Consider the following 15331-nt stretch of genomic DNA (forward strand, 5'->3'; position numbering starts at 1 on the left):
GGCCAGGGCCTGCGGCCGAGAGGAGATACCCCACGTCCAATAGGTGGTGGCTGCACGGGCGCAAGAGGGCCGAGAAGAGCTACTCCACGTTCAAGGTCAGGAGGGGCGGCCTTGAGGAGATACCCCTCATCCAAGGTAAGGTGCAGGAGCTACGCTTTCTTGGAGCAGCTGTGAAGAGATATCCCACACCCAAGGTAAGAGAAACCCAAATAAGACGGTAGGTATTGTGAGGGGGCATCAGCGGGCAGACACACTGACATCATAATCACAGGAAACTAGTCGATCTGATCACATGGACCACAGCTGATATTGGTCCACTGGAGAAGGGAATGGCAAACCACTTCAGTATACTTGCCTTGAGAACCCCATGAATAGTATCAAAGTACAGGAATAAAAACTACTAAAACTACCAACATATGGAAGCTAAACGAATCACTTCTGATTAACCAATAGATCAAGGAGAAAAATCAAAATATTCATAGAAACAAATGAATATGAGAACATGACAACCCAAATCCTTTGGGATTTAGTAAAAGCCTTGCTAAAAGGGAGATTCATAGCAATACAAGCCTACATCAAGAAACAAGAGAAACATCAAATGAACAACCTAACATTGTACCTAAATAAACTAGAAAAAGAAGAAAAGAAGAATCCCAAAGTTAGTAGAAGGAAAGAAATCATAAAAATCAGAGTAGAAATAAATGAAAAAGAGACAAGGGAGACTATAGCAAAAATCAACAAAACTGAAAGCTGGTTATTTGAAAAGATAAATAGCATAGACAACCATTAGCCAGGCTCATCTAGAAAAAAGAGGGAAAAGAATCAAATCAATAAAATTAGAAATGAAAATGGAGAAATCATAACAGAAAACACAGCAGTACAAAAGATTATAAGAGACTACTATGAGCAATTATATGTCAATAAAATGGACAACGTGGAAGAAATGGACAAATTATTAGAAAAGTATAGGAGTTGATGATGGACAGGGAGGCCTGGGGTTCTGTGATTCATGGGGTCGCGGAGAGTCGGATATGACTGAGCGACTGAACTGAACTGAACTGATAACCTTTCAAAGCTGAACTGGAAAGAGATAGAATATCTTAACAGGCCATCACAAGCAAGGAAATTGAAGTTGTAATAAAAAATCTTCCAACAAACAAAAGTTCAGGACCAGATGGCTTCAGGTGAATTCTACCAAAAATTCAGAGAAGAGCTAACACCTATCCTACTCAAACTCTTCTAGAAATTTTCAGAGGAAAGTAAAACGTCCAAACTCATTCTATGAGGCCATCTTCACCCTAGTACCGAAACTAGACAAAGACCACACAAGAAAAGAAAACTACAGGCCAATGTCACTGATGAATGTAGATGCAAAAATCCTCAACAAAATTCTAGCAAACAGAATCCAACAACATATTAAAAAGATCATATATCATGACCAAGTGAACTTTATCCCAGGGATGCATGGATTCTTCAGTATTCACAAATCAATCAATGTGATACATCATATAAACAAATTGAAAGATAAAACCACATGACTGTCTGAATAGATGCAGAGAAAGACTTTGAGAGAATTCAACACACATTTATGATCAAAACTCTCCAGAAGGCAGGCATAGAAGGAACATACCTCAACATAATAAGAGCCATATATCACAAATTCACAGCAAACATTATCCTCAATGGCAAAAAATTGAAAGCATTTCCTCTAAAATCAGGAACAAGACAAAGGTGCACACTCTCACTACCATTATTCAACATCATCTTAATCAGAGAAGAAAAATAAATAAAAAGAATCCAGAATGGAAAAGAAGAAGTAAAACTCTCCCTGTTTGCAGATGACATGATCCTCTACATAGAAAACTTTAAATACACCACCAGAAAATTACAGGCCTGGGGTGCTGTGATTCATGGGGTCACAAAGACTTGGACACAACTAAGTGACTGAACTGAACTGAATCAGTGAATATAGTAAACTTGCAGGATATAAAATTAACACACAGAAATCCCTTGCATTCGTATACACAAAACAATGAGGAAACAGAAAGAGCAATTAAGGAAATAATTCCATTCACTAATGCAACGAAAAGAATAAAATACTTAGGAATAAATTTGCCTAAAGAAATAAATAATGCTCAAAATTTTCCAAGCCAGGTTTGAACAGTACGTGAGCCAAGGAATTCCAGATGTTCAAGCTGGATTTAGAGAAGGCAGAGGAACCAGAGATCAAATTGCCAACATCTGTTGGATCACTGAAAATGCAAGAGAGTTCCAGAAAAAACATAAACTTCTGCTTTACTGACTAAACCAAAGTCTTTGACTGTGTGGATCACAACAAGCTGTGGAAAATTCTTAAGAGATGGGAATACCAGACCATCTGACCTGCCTCCTGAGAAATCTCTATGCAGGTCAAGAAATAACAGTTAGAACTGGACATGGAAAAACAGACTGGTTCCAAATTGGGAAACAAGTATGTCAAGGCTGTATATTGTCACCTTGCTTATTTAACTTATACACAGAGTACATCATGAGGAATGCTGGGCTGGAAGAAGCACAAGCTGGGATCAAGATTGCTGGGAGAAATATCAATAACCTCAGATATGCAGATGACACCACCTTTATGGCAGAAAGTGAAGAAGAACTAAAGAGCCTCTTGATGAAAGTGAAAGAGGAGAGTGAAAAACTTGGCTTAAAACTCAACATTCAAAGAACTAAGATCATAGTATTCAGTCCCATCACTTCATGGCAAATAGATGGGTAAACAATGGAAACAGTGAGAAACTTTATTTTCTTGGGCTCCAAAATCACTGAAGATGCTGACTGTAACCTTGAAATGAAAAGTCATTTGCTCCTTGGAAGAAAAGCTATGACCAATGTAGACAGCATACTAAAAAGCAGAGACATTATTTTGCCAGCACAACCTGACCAGACAGAGCTATGCTTTTTTCCAGTAGTCATGTATGGATGTGAGAGTTACACCATAAAGATAGCTGAGCACTGAAGAACTGATGCTTTTGAAGTGTGGTGTTGGAGAAGACTCTTGAGATTCCCTTGGACTGCAAGGAGATCCAACCAGTCCATCCTAATGGACTGATTAGTCCTGAATATTCATTGGAAGGACAGATGCTGAAGCTGAAACTCTAATACTTTGGCCACTTCATGCGAAGAACTGACTCATTTTTAAAGACCCTGTTTCTGAGATCCACAGCTGGGTATTGGTTTTGCTTTTGCTCCATCCCTTTATTCCTTCTATAGTTATTTCTCCACTGAGCTCCAGTAGCATACTGGGCACCTACCGACCTGGGGAATTCCTCATTCAGTATCCTAACATTTTGCCCTTTGTTACTGTTCATGGGGTTCTCAAGGCAAGTATACTGAAGTGGTTTGCCATTCCCTTCTCCAGTGGACCACATTCGGCTGCGGTCCATGTGATCAGATCGGCTAGTTTCCTGTGATTATGATTTCAGTTTGCCCTCTGATGCCCCCTAGCAATACCTACCATCTTATTTGGGTTTCTCTTACCTTGGTCGTGGAAAATCTCTTCACAGCCGCTCCAGCAAAGTGCACCCTTATGGCAGAAAGTGAAGAGGAACTCAAAAGCCTCTTGATGAAAGTGAAAGAGGAGAGTGAAAAGGTTGGCTTGAAGCTCAACATTCAGAAAACAAAGATCATGGCATCTGGTCCCATCACTTCATGGGAAATAGATGGGAAAACAGTGGAAACAGTGTCAGACTTTATTTTTGGGGGCTCCAAAATCACTGCAGATGCTGATTGCAGCCATGAAATTAAAAGACGCTTACTCCTTGGAAGGAAAGTTATGACCAACCTTGATAGTGTATTGAAAAGCAGAGACATTACTTTGCCAACCAAGGTCCGTCTAGTCAAGGCAATGGTTTTTCCCGAGGTCACGTATGGATGTGAGAGTTGGACTGTGAAGAAAGCTGATCGCCAAAGAATCGATGCTTTTGAACTGTGGTGTTGGAGAAGACTCTTGAGAGTCCCTTATACTGCAAGGAGATCCAACCAGTCCATTCTAAAGGAGATCAATCCTGGATGTTCATTGGAGGGACTGATGCTAAACTTGAAACTGCAATACTTTGGCCACCTCATGCGACGAGTTGACTCACTGGAAAAGACTGTGATGCTGGGAAAGGTTGGGGGCGGGAGGAGAAGGGGACGACGGAGAATGAGATGGCTGGATGGCATCACCGACTCTATGGACATGAGTTTGAGTGTACTCCGGGAGTTGGTGATGGACAGGGAGGCCTGGCGTGCTGTAATTCATGGGGTCGCGGAGAGTCGGACACGACTTAGCGACTCAACTGAACTGAACTGTTTCTGAGATAGATTGAAATCAAGAAGATAAGGGGATGACAGAGGATGAGATGGTTGGATGGCATCACCAACTCAATGGAAGTGAATTTGAACATTCTCCATGAGTTGGTCATGGACAGGGAGGCCTGGTGTGCTTCAGTCCGTGGGGTCGCAAAGAGTCGGACACAACTGAGGGACTGAACTGAAAATGAATCCATAGATTTCATTAGATAGTAATGACATCTTTACAATATTATGTCTTCCTGTCCATGAACGTGGGATGTTATAGAAGAACATAGAAGTCTGTAATTCTCCTAAATCCATTAGTTAGTTTTAACAATTTTTTCCATTTGTTTTTGTGGTGCCATTAGAGATTTCTCCATATAAGAAATACAATTGTATGAAACGAGATATTTTTATTTATTCCTTTCAAATTTGGATGACTTTTATTTATTTTCTTTTCCCATTTGTTCTAGCTAAGAATTCCAGTCGTATTTTGAATATAAGTTGTGAAAGCAGGTAGCCTGAGTATGATGTTAGGCATGAGTTTTTGTATATAGGTTTTTTTTATAGAGACAGTTTCCTTCTATTTAAGTATTTAGATTTTGTTTCTTATCTCTAATATTTTTCTGTTCCCTATTTTTTTTGTCTCTTCTGTCATCTTTATTGTTTCCTTTATTTTATAGATTTTTTAAAGTTTGTTCTTCATTTCCTTAAGTTGTAACATTGTTTGTTAATTAGAGATCATTATTCTTTTTTATACAAACACTTAAACAGCTGCACACTCTCCTCTTAGACTGCTTTTGCTGTACCCCCTGAGTTTTGGTATACTGTGTTTTTGTTTTCTTTTGCTTCAAGATATTTTTAAATTTCCTTGTGATTTATTTTTTGACTCATTGATTGTTTCAGAATGTATTAAATTCTACAAGCTGCAGGTTTTTCAATTTTCCTTCTGCTATGATTTCTAGTTTCAATCCTTTGTAATCTCAAAAGACACTTTGTACAATGTCAATATGTTAAAATTCATGAGGATTAGTTTTGTGTCCTAACATGGTCTTTTCTGGAGAGTGTTCCATAGACACTTGAAAAAAATGTGTAGTGTTTTATCATTGGTGAAATGTTCTGTCTTGCTCATCCATCTTTATAAATTAAAATAATGTTCACTATCTTCTTTGAAAAGTTAATTATGTACAAGTCTTTTGTTTCCTTAGGTAGATATATTCCTAAGTATTTAATTCTTTTCATTGCAACGGTGAATGGAATAGTTTCCTAAATTTCTCTTTCTATTTTCTTATTATTAGTGTATACACAGATGTATAGAACAGTCTTTGGGACTCTGTGGGAGAGGGTGAGGGTGGGATGATTTGGGAGAATGGCATTGAAACATGTATGTTGTCATATGTGAAACGAATCGCCAGTTCAGGGTCGATGCATGTGACAGGATGCTCAGGGCTGGTGTGCGGGGATGACCCAGAGGGAGGATAAAGGGAAGAAGGAGGTGGGAGGGGGGTTCAGGAAGGGGAACTCATGTACACCCAGGGTGGATTCATGTCAATGTATGGCAAAACCAACCAATATAATATTGTAAAATAATTAGCCTCCAATAAAAAAAAAGTTAATTAATTTTGTTCTTAGATATTTCATTAAATTTTTTGTATTGACATTATTATTTTGTCTTGCATTCAGCAGAAAACACCAAATTGCCTTTTCAGTTTCATTATTTTACTTGTTATGCACACTCGTTAGATTTTTTTATTTTAAAAAGTTGTCAGTAATAAATTAACCACAGCCATTTTAAGTTTATTGTCATCTCCAAAATCAAATTATTCTGATGCTTCACTAAAAATGTTTCTAATCAGATGCAGGCCTAATTTTTTTTCTTTAATAAAGAAAATCTATCTCAGAGTACAGGCTTGTGACAGCATCCCTTATGTAACTTTGGGACTACTCCAAAGGATAGGTCAGTGAGAGAGTCAGTTCCTAGGCAGGTTGATAAGAAGTCTAGGGATCCCCAAGAAGAGAGGGGTCTGGAATTCTCAAGGAGGAAGAAAGGACAAACTTTTTGTCTCCCTACATTCCTTAGGATTATATAACAATAATGTATCCTGCTTGAAGACAGTCTCTGGAAAAAACCTTCGGGCTAATCCTGTTACCTTAAGGTGTAAATTATGGGAATAGGTCTAGTGAGGTCTTTACAACCTTCAGACATTCTTTTGATTCACTGTAATAACTAATTAAAGAGTATACAACTCCATGGCTAACACTAGCAAGGGGGTACTCTTTCTGCCCCCTTCTGATGCCTATGTCAGAAGCTTTCTCTATCTCCTTTATACTTTAATAAAACTTTATTATGCAGAAGCTCTGAGTAATCAAGCCTCGTCTCTGGCCCCAGATTGAATTCTTCTCCTCCAGAGACCAAGAATCCCAGTGTCTTTGTGTCATTCAGAAACAAACTTTCATCAGGATTAGTACAATTCTAGTAGAAAAGGATATATGTTTATGAGAACACTAATCCCAAGATCAATCAGAAGAATAATTTTTTGCATAAGAATCAATGAACATAGAGTGAGGGATATTTTTTTTAATACTGTTGATATTTAATGCTCTATCTTCTGGATATATAAGAAACTCTTTTCTATTTCCATAAAACTCATAGCAATTCAGTAGAGTATGCTTTTATAAACATAAATAAAATATTAAGTGATATATTTTTACTTCTGCTTAACACCTCCAGAATTTGACAGTTATTATTGAGTAGCCTTATTTTCATGATGATAAAATTATGTGCATAGTTTCAATAAAAATCTGTCTTCCTCGTAAGTAGGAGATAATTGGAAACAATGATTGTGCAATCTAGGCTTTGACTAGAATGCCATATTTTAGAATGATGTTTATTTTAATCAGAGATGATCAGACACTTTTAGGAATCTAAAGTTTGAATTTATTGAGCCAATTCTTACAAAGCTTTCTTTGAAAAACTGGCCTGGCATCTGTTTTACATGGTCCCTTGCTTTTAACATAAGACAGATCACTTCCTGGCAAGTCTAGGAAACTGAGTATCTTGGGAACAATGAAAAGAAGAATTTGCGCCAATTTATAGGTTGGAATCTTATAGTGAGATCTTGATTTGGTTTTCTAGCCTCAGAAAGAATTTTTAGAAATCTAATAGGAAATTTTAGCAAAGCAAATCTAGGAAGGCCTATAGGTACAGTACCAACTTTGATTCCAGCTATCTGACAGAATGTGGTCCACTGGAGAAGGGAATGGCAAACCACTTCAGTATTCTTGCCTTGAGAACCCCATGAACAGTATGAAAAGGCAAATTGATAGGATACTGAATGAGGAATTCCCCAGGTCGGTAGATGCCCAGTATGCTACTGGGGATCAGGGGAGAAATAACTCCAGAAAAAATGAAGGGATGGAGCCAAAGTAAAAACAATACCCAGTTGTATATGTGACTGGTGATAGAAGCAAGGTCCAATGCTCTAAAGAGCAATATTACATAGGAACCCGGAATGTTAAGTCCATGAATCAATTCAAATTGGAAGTGGTCAAACAGGAGACGGCAAGAGTGAATGTCAACATTTTAGGAATCAGAACTAAAATGGAATGGAATGGGTGACTTTAACTCAGGTGACCATTATATCTACTACTCTGGGCAGGAATCCCTTAGAAGAAATGGAGAAGCCATCATGGTCAACAAGAGTCCGAAATGTAGGTCTTGGATGCAATCTCAAAAATGACAGAACGATCTCTGTTCGTTTCCAAGGAAAACCATTCAATATTAGAGTAATCCAAGTCTATGCCCCAACCAGTAACCCTGAAGAAGCTGAAGTTGAATGATTTTATGAAGACCTACAAGACCTTTTAGAACTAACACCCAAAAAAGATATCCTTTTCATTATAGGGGATTGGAATGCAAAAGTAGAAAGTCAAGAAACACCTGGAGTAACAGGCAAATTTGGCCTTGGAGCACAGAATGAAGCAGGGCAAAGGCTAATAGAGTTTTGCCAAGATAACTCACAGGTCATAGCAAACACCCTCTTTCAACAACACAGGAGAAGGCTCTACACATGGACATCACCAGATGGTTAACACCAAAATCAGATTGACTATATTCTTTGCAGCCAAAGATGGAGAAGCTCTATACAGATAGCAAAAACAAGACCAGGAACTGACTGTGGCTCAGATCATAAATTCCTTATTGCCAAATTGAGACTTAAATTGAAGAAAGTAGGGGAAACCACTAGACCATTCAGATATGACCTAAATCAAATCCCTTATGATTATAAAGTGGAAGTGAGAAAAAGACTTAAGGGACTAGATCTGATAGATAGAGTACCTGATGAACTATGGATGGAGGTTCATGAAATTGTACAGGAGACAGGGACCAAGACCATCCCCATGGAAAAGAAATGCAAAAAAGCAAAATGGCTGTCTGAAGAGGCCTTACAAATAGCTGTGAAAAGAAGAGAAGTGAAAAGCAAAGGAGAAAGAAAGATATAAGCTTCTGAACGCAGAGTTCCAAAGAATAGCAAGGAGAGATAAGAAAGCCTTCCTCAGTGATCAATGCGAAGAAATAGAGGAAAACAACACAATAGGAAAGATTAGAGATCTCTTCAAGAAAATTAGAGATACCAAGGGAACATTTCATGCAAAGATGGGCTCGATAAAGGACTGAAATGGTATGGACCTAACAGAAGCAGAAGATATTAAGAAGAGGTGGCAAGAATACACAGAAGAACTGTACAAAAAAGATCTAAACGACCAAGATAATCACGATGGTGTGATCACTGACCTAGAGCTAGACATCTTGGAATGTGAAGTCACATGGGCCTTAGAAAGCATCACGATGAACAAAGCTAGTGGAGGTGATGAAATTCCAGGTGAGCTATTTCAAATCTTTAAAGATGATGCTGTGAAAGTGCTGCACTCAATATGCCAGCAAATTGGGAAAATTCAGCATTGGCCATAGGACTGGAAAAGGTCAGTCTTCATTCCAATCCCAAAGAAAGTCAATGCCAAAGAATACTCTAACTACCGCACAATTGCACTCATCTCACACACTAGTAAAGTCATGCTCAAAATTCTCCAAGCCAGGCTTCAGCAATACGTGAACCGTGAAATTCCAGATGTTCAAGCTGGTTTTAGAAAAGGAAGAGGAACCAGAGATCAAGTTGCCAACATCTGCTGGATTATGGAAAAAGCAAGAGAGTTCCAGAAAAACATCTATTTCTGCTTCATTGACTATGCCAAAGCCTTTGACTGTGTGGATCACAATAAACTGTGGAAAATTCTGAAAGAGATGGGAATACCAGACCACCTGACCTGCCTCTTGAGAAACCTATATGCAGGTCAGGAAGCAACAGTTAGAACTGGACATGGCACAACGGACTGGTTCCAAATAGGAAAAGCAGTATGCCAAGGTTGTATATTGTCACCCTTCTTATTTAACTTATATGCACAGTACATCATAAGAAACGCTGGGCTGGAAGAAGCACAGACTGGAATCAAGATTGCCGGGAGAAATATCAATCACCTCAGATATGCAGATGTCACCACCCTTATGGCAGAAAGTGAAGAGGAACTAAAAAGCCTCTTGATGAAAGTGAAAGAGGAGAGCGAACAAGTTGCCTTGAATGTCAACATTCAGAAAACGAAGATCATGGCATCTGGTCCCATCACTTCATGGGAAATAGATGGGGAAACAGTGCAGTGTCAGACTTTATATTTTTAGGCTCCAAAATCACTGCGGATGCTGATTGCAGCCATGAAATTAAAAGACGTTTACTCCTTGGAAGGAAAGTTATGACCAACCTAGATAGCATATTAAAGAGCAGAGACATTACTTTGCCAACCAAGGTCCGTCTAGTCAAGGCTATGTTTTTTCCTGTGGTCATGTATGGATGTGAGAGTTGGACTGTGAAGAAAGCTGATCGTTGAAGAATTGATGCTTTTGAACTGTGGTGCTGGAGAAGACTGTTGAGAGTCCCTTGGACTGCAAGGAGATCCAACCAGTCCATTCTAAAGGAGATCGATCCTGGGTGTTCATTGGAAGGACTGATGCTAAAGCTGAACCTCCAATACTTTGGCCACCTCATGCGAAGAGTTGACTCACTGGAAAAGACTCTGATGCTGGTTGGGATTGAGGGTAGGAGGAGAAGGGGACGACAGAGAAAGAGATGGCTGGATGGCATCACCGACTCGATGGAGGTGGGTTTGAGTTAACTCCGGGAGTTGGTGATAGACAGGGAGGCCTGGCGTGCTGTGATTCATGGGGTTGCAAAGAGTCGGACAGGACTGAGCGATGACTGAACTGAACTGAATGATGCAAATAATTGGACTAAATCTAATGCGATTGATCAGTCTTATTTTATGATCAAGTTTGAAATAAAATATTTACTTCTATATCAGTAAGCAAGAAATGTCACAGTCATCAGTGCTTTCTGGACTCCTAATGTGAATGAGGGTTCCCAAAAGGGAACACAATACCTGTGATTCAGCAGATGCTGCCACCCAGCCCCAAGGTGATTTCTGTTGAGCTCGTGGAGGATGCAAGTATAGGACCCACCTATACTTGCCACCCCTTAAGGTGAACAAGGAATTAAGAATGTAAGCAATCTACAAACGGGATTTGGCCCCAGATAACTGAAGGTGCATACTAAATAAATGAATTCACTGAGCCCAGAGGCTTGTATCTTCCCAAATATAGAAGAAAGCTAAATTCCTTACTTGATATCTAGGTTTGTTTACTTAACAATAATCTTTGATATTCAGATTGCCTGTCCCACTTAATTGCAAGCTTATATATAGCCTGGCTCACTCTCCCACCTCCTTGGAAGAGTTTTCTCAGGGCTACTGAGATGCTGCATCCTGGACTTGAATTCTTTAACATTTCCACCAAATAAAACTACCCTCTACTTTCAGGTTGTGACTTATTTTTTAGTCAACACAAGGATAATCTTTGAAACTATTTTGATCAAAGAGAGAGTCGTAATACATTTTGAAAAGCATTTTGTTTCAATAACATCTATTTATTGTTTATAGTTGGACCTTGGGTAGTTATAATCTAGCCATATTCATTCATTTGAGCTATTTTGCAAATGTTTGTAAACTGTAAGTAACTGATAGATATATAAGTCAAATATCTTCAGGTTCAGATTTAATTATCTCCCCTCTCCAGCTGGAAAAACACTTTGCCTCCTTTTACAATTTATCTCAACATTCCTTTAATTCATATACATGTATTGTATCCTATTTTTTTGACCAGGTTATAACATCTGTCGTGTTTTCTTATTGAATGAGTAAAAAATATCTTTACCACTTGTTCATGTTTATATTTGTATGAGAGTCGTTATTTTACCTTTTCTCAAAAATTATCATTTTTGAATAAATGATAAAGCATCAAAAATGGCTCAAAACTAACTTTAACTAATATACATTTTTAGACTTTTTGAATTTTTGTATTATATATGCCTATTTACTGTTTAAACAATAGAATTTCAGAATTTAAAAAAATTTATAATTGCCTAAAGAATGCTCTGTCCCCAATATATTAAACCTTCACACCCACATACACACACATATATATGTACATATATACAATTTTATATAAATTTATATAAATGTAATATATTTAATATAATTTACTATAACTAAAATAATACAAATAAAATACATAAAATTTTTAATAAAATATATGCATATAAAATTTTCCCCTGGCGAAGCTTATTCATTTGAAAGCAAGTTCCTTTGGGGTACTTAACCATTAACTGCTTCAGCAAGTAGCTTTAAAAGCAAGAAATCAAGGAAACCTAGTAAGAGTTCTTCTAGTTATTTCGGAACAATAATTGAACTAAACTGTTTTCTCTCTTTTTTGCCCATTAACAGGCTAAGGAATGTGGATAGACTTTGTTGACCTAAAACAAACAGACTGCCAGTTATTGCAATAGCAAAAATTTAAAAAGTGGGGGGGATGCTTATTCAGGATAGCAAAGAATTGCAATTTGGAGTCTGCAACCATGTCTGGCATGTGTGAGTCTGCCATGACAAAGAGAGGAAATCTCTTTAAAAGAAGGGGAGGTGGGAGTGGGGAGAAACGAGTACTATAGTAAACAGAGTTCATAGGAAGAACTGAGAGATTAAAGCATAATGGCTTTTCACTGGTTGAGTCGTGATAATCTCTCATTGGCTGAGCTCTTCCCAGGAAAGAAGAGTACATCTTTCTTTTCTCTTGGACTCTGCTATTTTCCTAGGGTGTGAGAACTTCCCCTTCTCTCCTCCTGATTCTATTTTAATTTTTTAACTAATATTCACATCCCCCCACCTTTGATATGAACTGTTCTCTGAAAGCATAAATGATCAAGAGTCAGGTTCTCCAGTTTCAGCAGCTTTTTTGTCCCTCAATTCCAGGAAGAAACTTCCCTGGCTGTAATGTCCCATGACAGAGGGAAAGTTCACAGATTGAAACCTATTGAGGTCACATGTGAGTGACAAGGAGGAACAGGAGGGAGAACTCACAGACATCTTTTATCTAAAGCTCCATAGATTATTGAGATCATAGATATTGGAGATCATCTGAAACATTATCATTACCAAAGATTTGGTGACAAACTTTCAACAAGCCTGGTTGGATATCTCAGGAAAGCTTCTCATTAGATGTCATCTACTTTAATTTGAAGAAGCAATTATCTTTAGGTCACCAGATGACATGCAGGTTTGATGTTATCTTTAGGTGTGTCATATGAATTCAAGACTCTATTTCCTGGAACTTGGTGACACAGAGGTTTGTTAGAAGTACCTGATGCAGGCTTTTTCAGTAAGGTCAAAGAGGGTCTTTCTAGAGGTGTCTTATCTAATAGACAAAATCTGAAGTTTATAAGGTATGATACTAAAGGTCTTCATCTCCTGAGAGTATACAGTGAAAAGAATGATATACCAAAGCATGATTATTTTTAATAGAATTGGACCTTTTCAATATTGGAGGCTAGTTCTTTTAATTGGTTGTGCGTCAAAAGAGACAAGAGCCAAATACATTGGGTATCATGTGAATATCTCAAAGTGTGAGAGTTAATGAGTTTCAAAAAGCATGAATCTCAGATTCATAAGAACCAATGACAATGTTTTTGGCTGAAGTATTTGGAAGGCCGCTACCAATTTTTCCAATTGAGCATTTTTTTGGTTGTTGTTGTTGTTTTGCTTTGTTTTGTTTTTATTTTAATTGGAGGCTAATTACTTTACAATATTGTGGTTGTTTTTGCCATACACGCACATGAATCAGCCATGACTGTATATGTGCTCTCCATCCTAAACCTCCCTCCCACCTCCCTCCCCATCCCATCCCTCAGGGTCATCCCAGTGCACCAACTCTGAGTACCCTGTCTCATGCATCGAACCTGGACTGGTGGTCTATTTCACATATGATAATACACATGTTTCAATGCTGTTTTCTCAAATCATCCCACCGTTGCCTTCTCCCACAGAGTCCAAAAGTCTGTTCTTTAATTCTGTGTCTCTTTTGTTGTCTCGCATATAGGGTCATCGTTACCATCTTTCTAAATTCCATATATATGGGTTAATATACTGTGTTGGTATTTTTCTTTCTGACTTACTTCACTAGGTATAATAGGCTCCAGTTTCATCCACCACATTAGAACTGATTCAAATGCATTGTTTTAATAGCTGAGTAATGTTTCATTGTGTATATGTACCACAGCTTTCTTATTCATTCACCTGCCAACGGACATCTAGGTTGTTTCCATGTCCTGGCTATTGTAAACAGTGCTGGGATGAACACTGAGGTACACGTGTCTCTTTCAATTCTGGATTCCTCGGTGTATGCCCAACAGTGGGATTGCTGGGTCATATGGCAGTTCTATTTCCAGTTTTTTAAGGAATCTCCATGCTGTTCTCTCTGGTGGCTGTACTAGTGTGCATTCCTACCAATAGTGTAAGAGGGTTCCTTTATCCCTGCACCCTCTCCAGCACTTACTGTTTTTAGACTTTTTGATAGCAGCCATTCTGACCGGCGTGACATGGTACCTCATGGTGGTTTGGATTTGCATATCTCTGATAATGACTGATGTTGAGCATCTTTTCATGAGTTTGATAGCCATCTGTATGTCTTCTTTGGAGAAATGTCTGTTTAGTTCTTTGGCCCATTTTTTGATTGGGTCGCTTATTTTTCCTGGAATTGAGCTGCAGGAGCTACTTGTATATTTTGGAGATTAATTCTTTGTCAGTTGCTTCATTTGCTATTATTTTCTCCCATTCTGAAGGCTGTCTTTTCACCTTGCTTATATTTTCCTTCGTTGTGCAAAAGCTTTTAAGTTTAATTAGGTGCCATTTGTTTATGTTTGCTTTTATTTTCATTACTTTGGTATGTGGGTCATAGAGGATCCTGGTATGTATGATATATGTCAGAGAGTGTTTTGCCTACGTTTTCCTCTAGAAGTTTTATAGTTTCTGGTCTCACATTTAGATCTTTAATCTATTTTGAGTTTATTTTTGTGTATGGTGCTAGAAAGTGTTCTAGTTTCATTTTTTCACAAGTGGTTGACCAGTTTTCCCAGCACCACTTGTTAAAGAGATTGTCTTTTTTCAATTGTATATTCTTGCTTCCTTTGTCAAAGATAAGGTGTCCATAGGTGCATGGATTTATCTCTTGGCTTTCTATTTTGTTCCCTTGATCTATGTTTCTGTCTTTGTGCCAGTACCATACTGTCTTGATGACTATAACTTTGTAATATAGCCTGCAGCCAGGCAGGTTGATTCTTCCAGTTCCATTCTTCTTCTCAAGATTGTTTTGGCTATTTGAGGTATTTTGTATTTCCATACAAATTGTGAAATTATTTGTTCTAGTTCTCTGAAAAATACCATTGATAGCTTGATAGGGATTGCATTGAATCTATAGATTGCTTTTGGTAGTATACTCATTTTCACTATATTGATTCTTCCAATCCATGAACATGGTATATTTCTCCATCTATTTGTGTCATTTTTTATTTCTTTCACCAGT

Source organism: Moschus berezovskii, chromosome X (assembly GCF_049115385.1).
Source record: "Moschus berezovskii isolate FMDL1 chromosome X, NW_MosBer_1.0, whole genome shotgun sequence".
NCBI lineage: Eukaryota > Metazoa > Chordata > Mammalia > Artiodactyla > Moschidae > Moschus > Moschus berezovskii.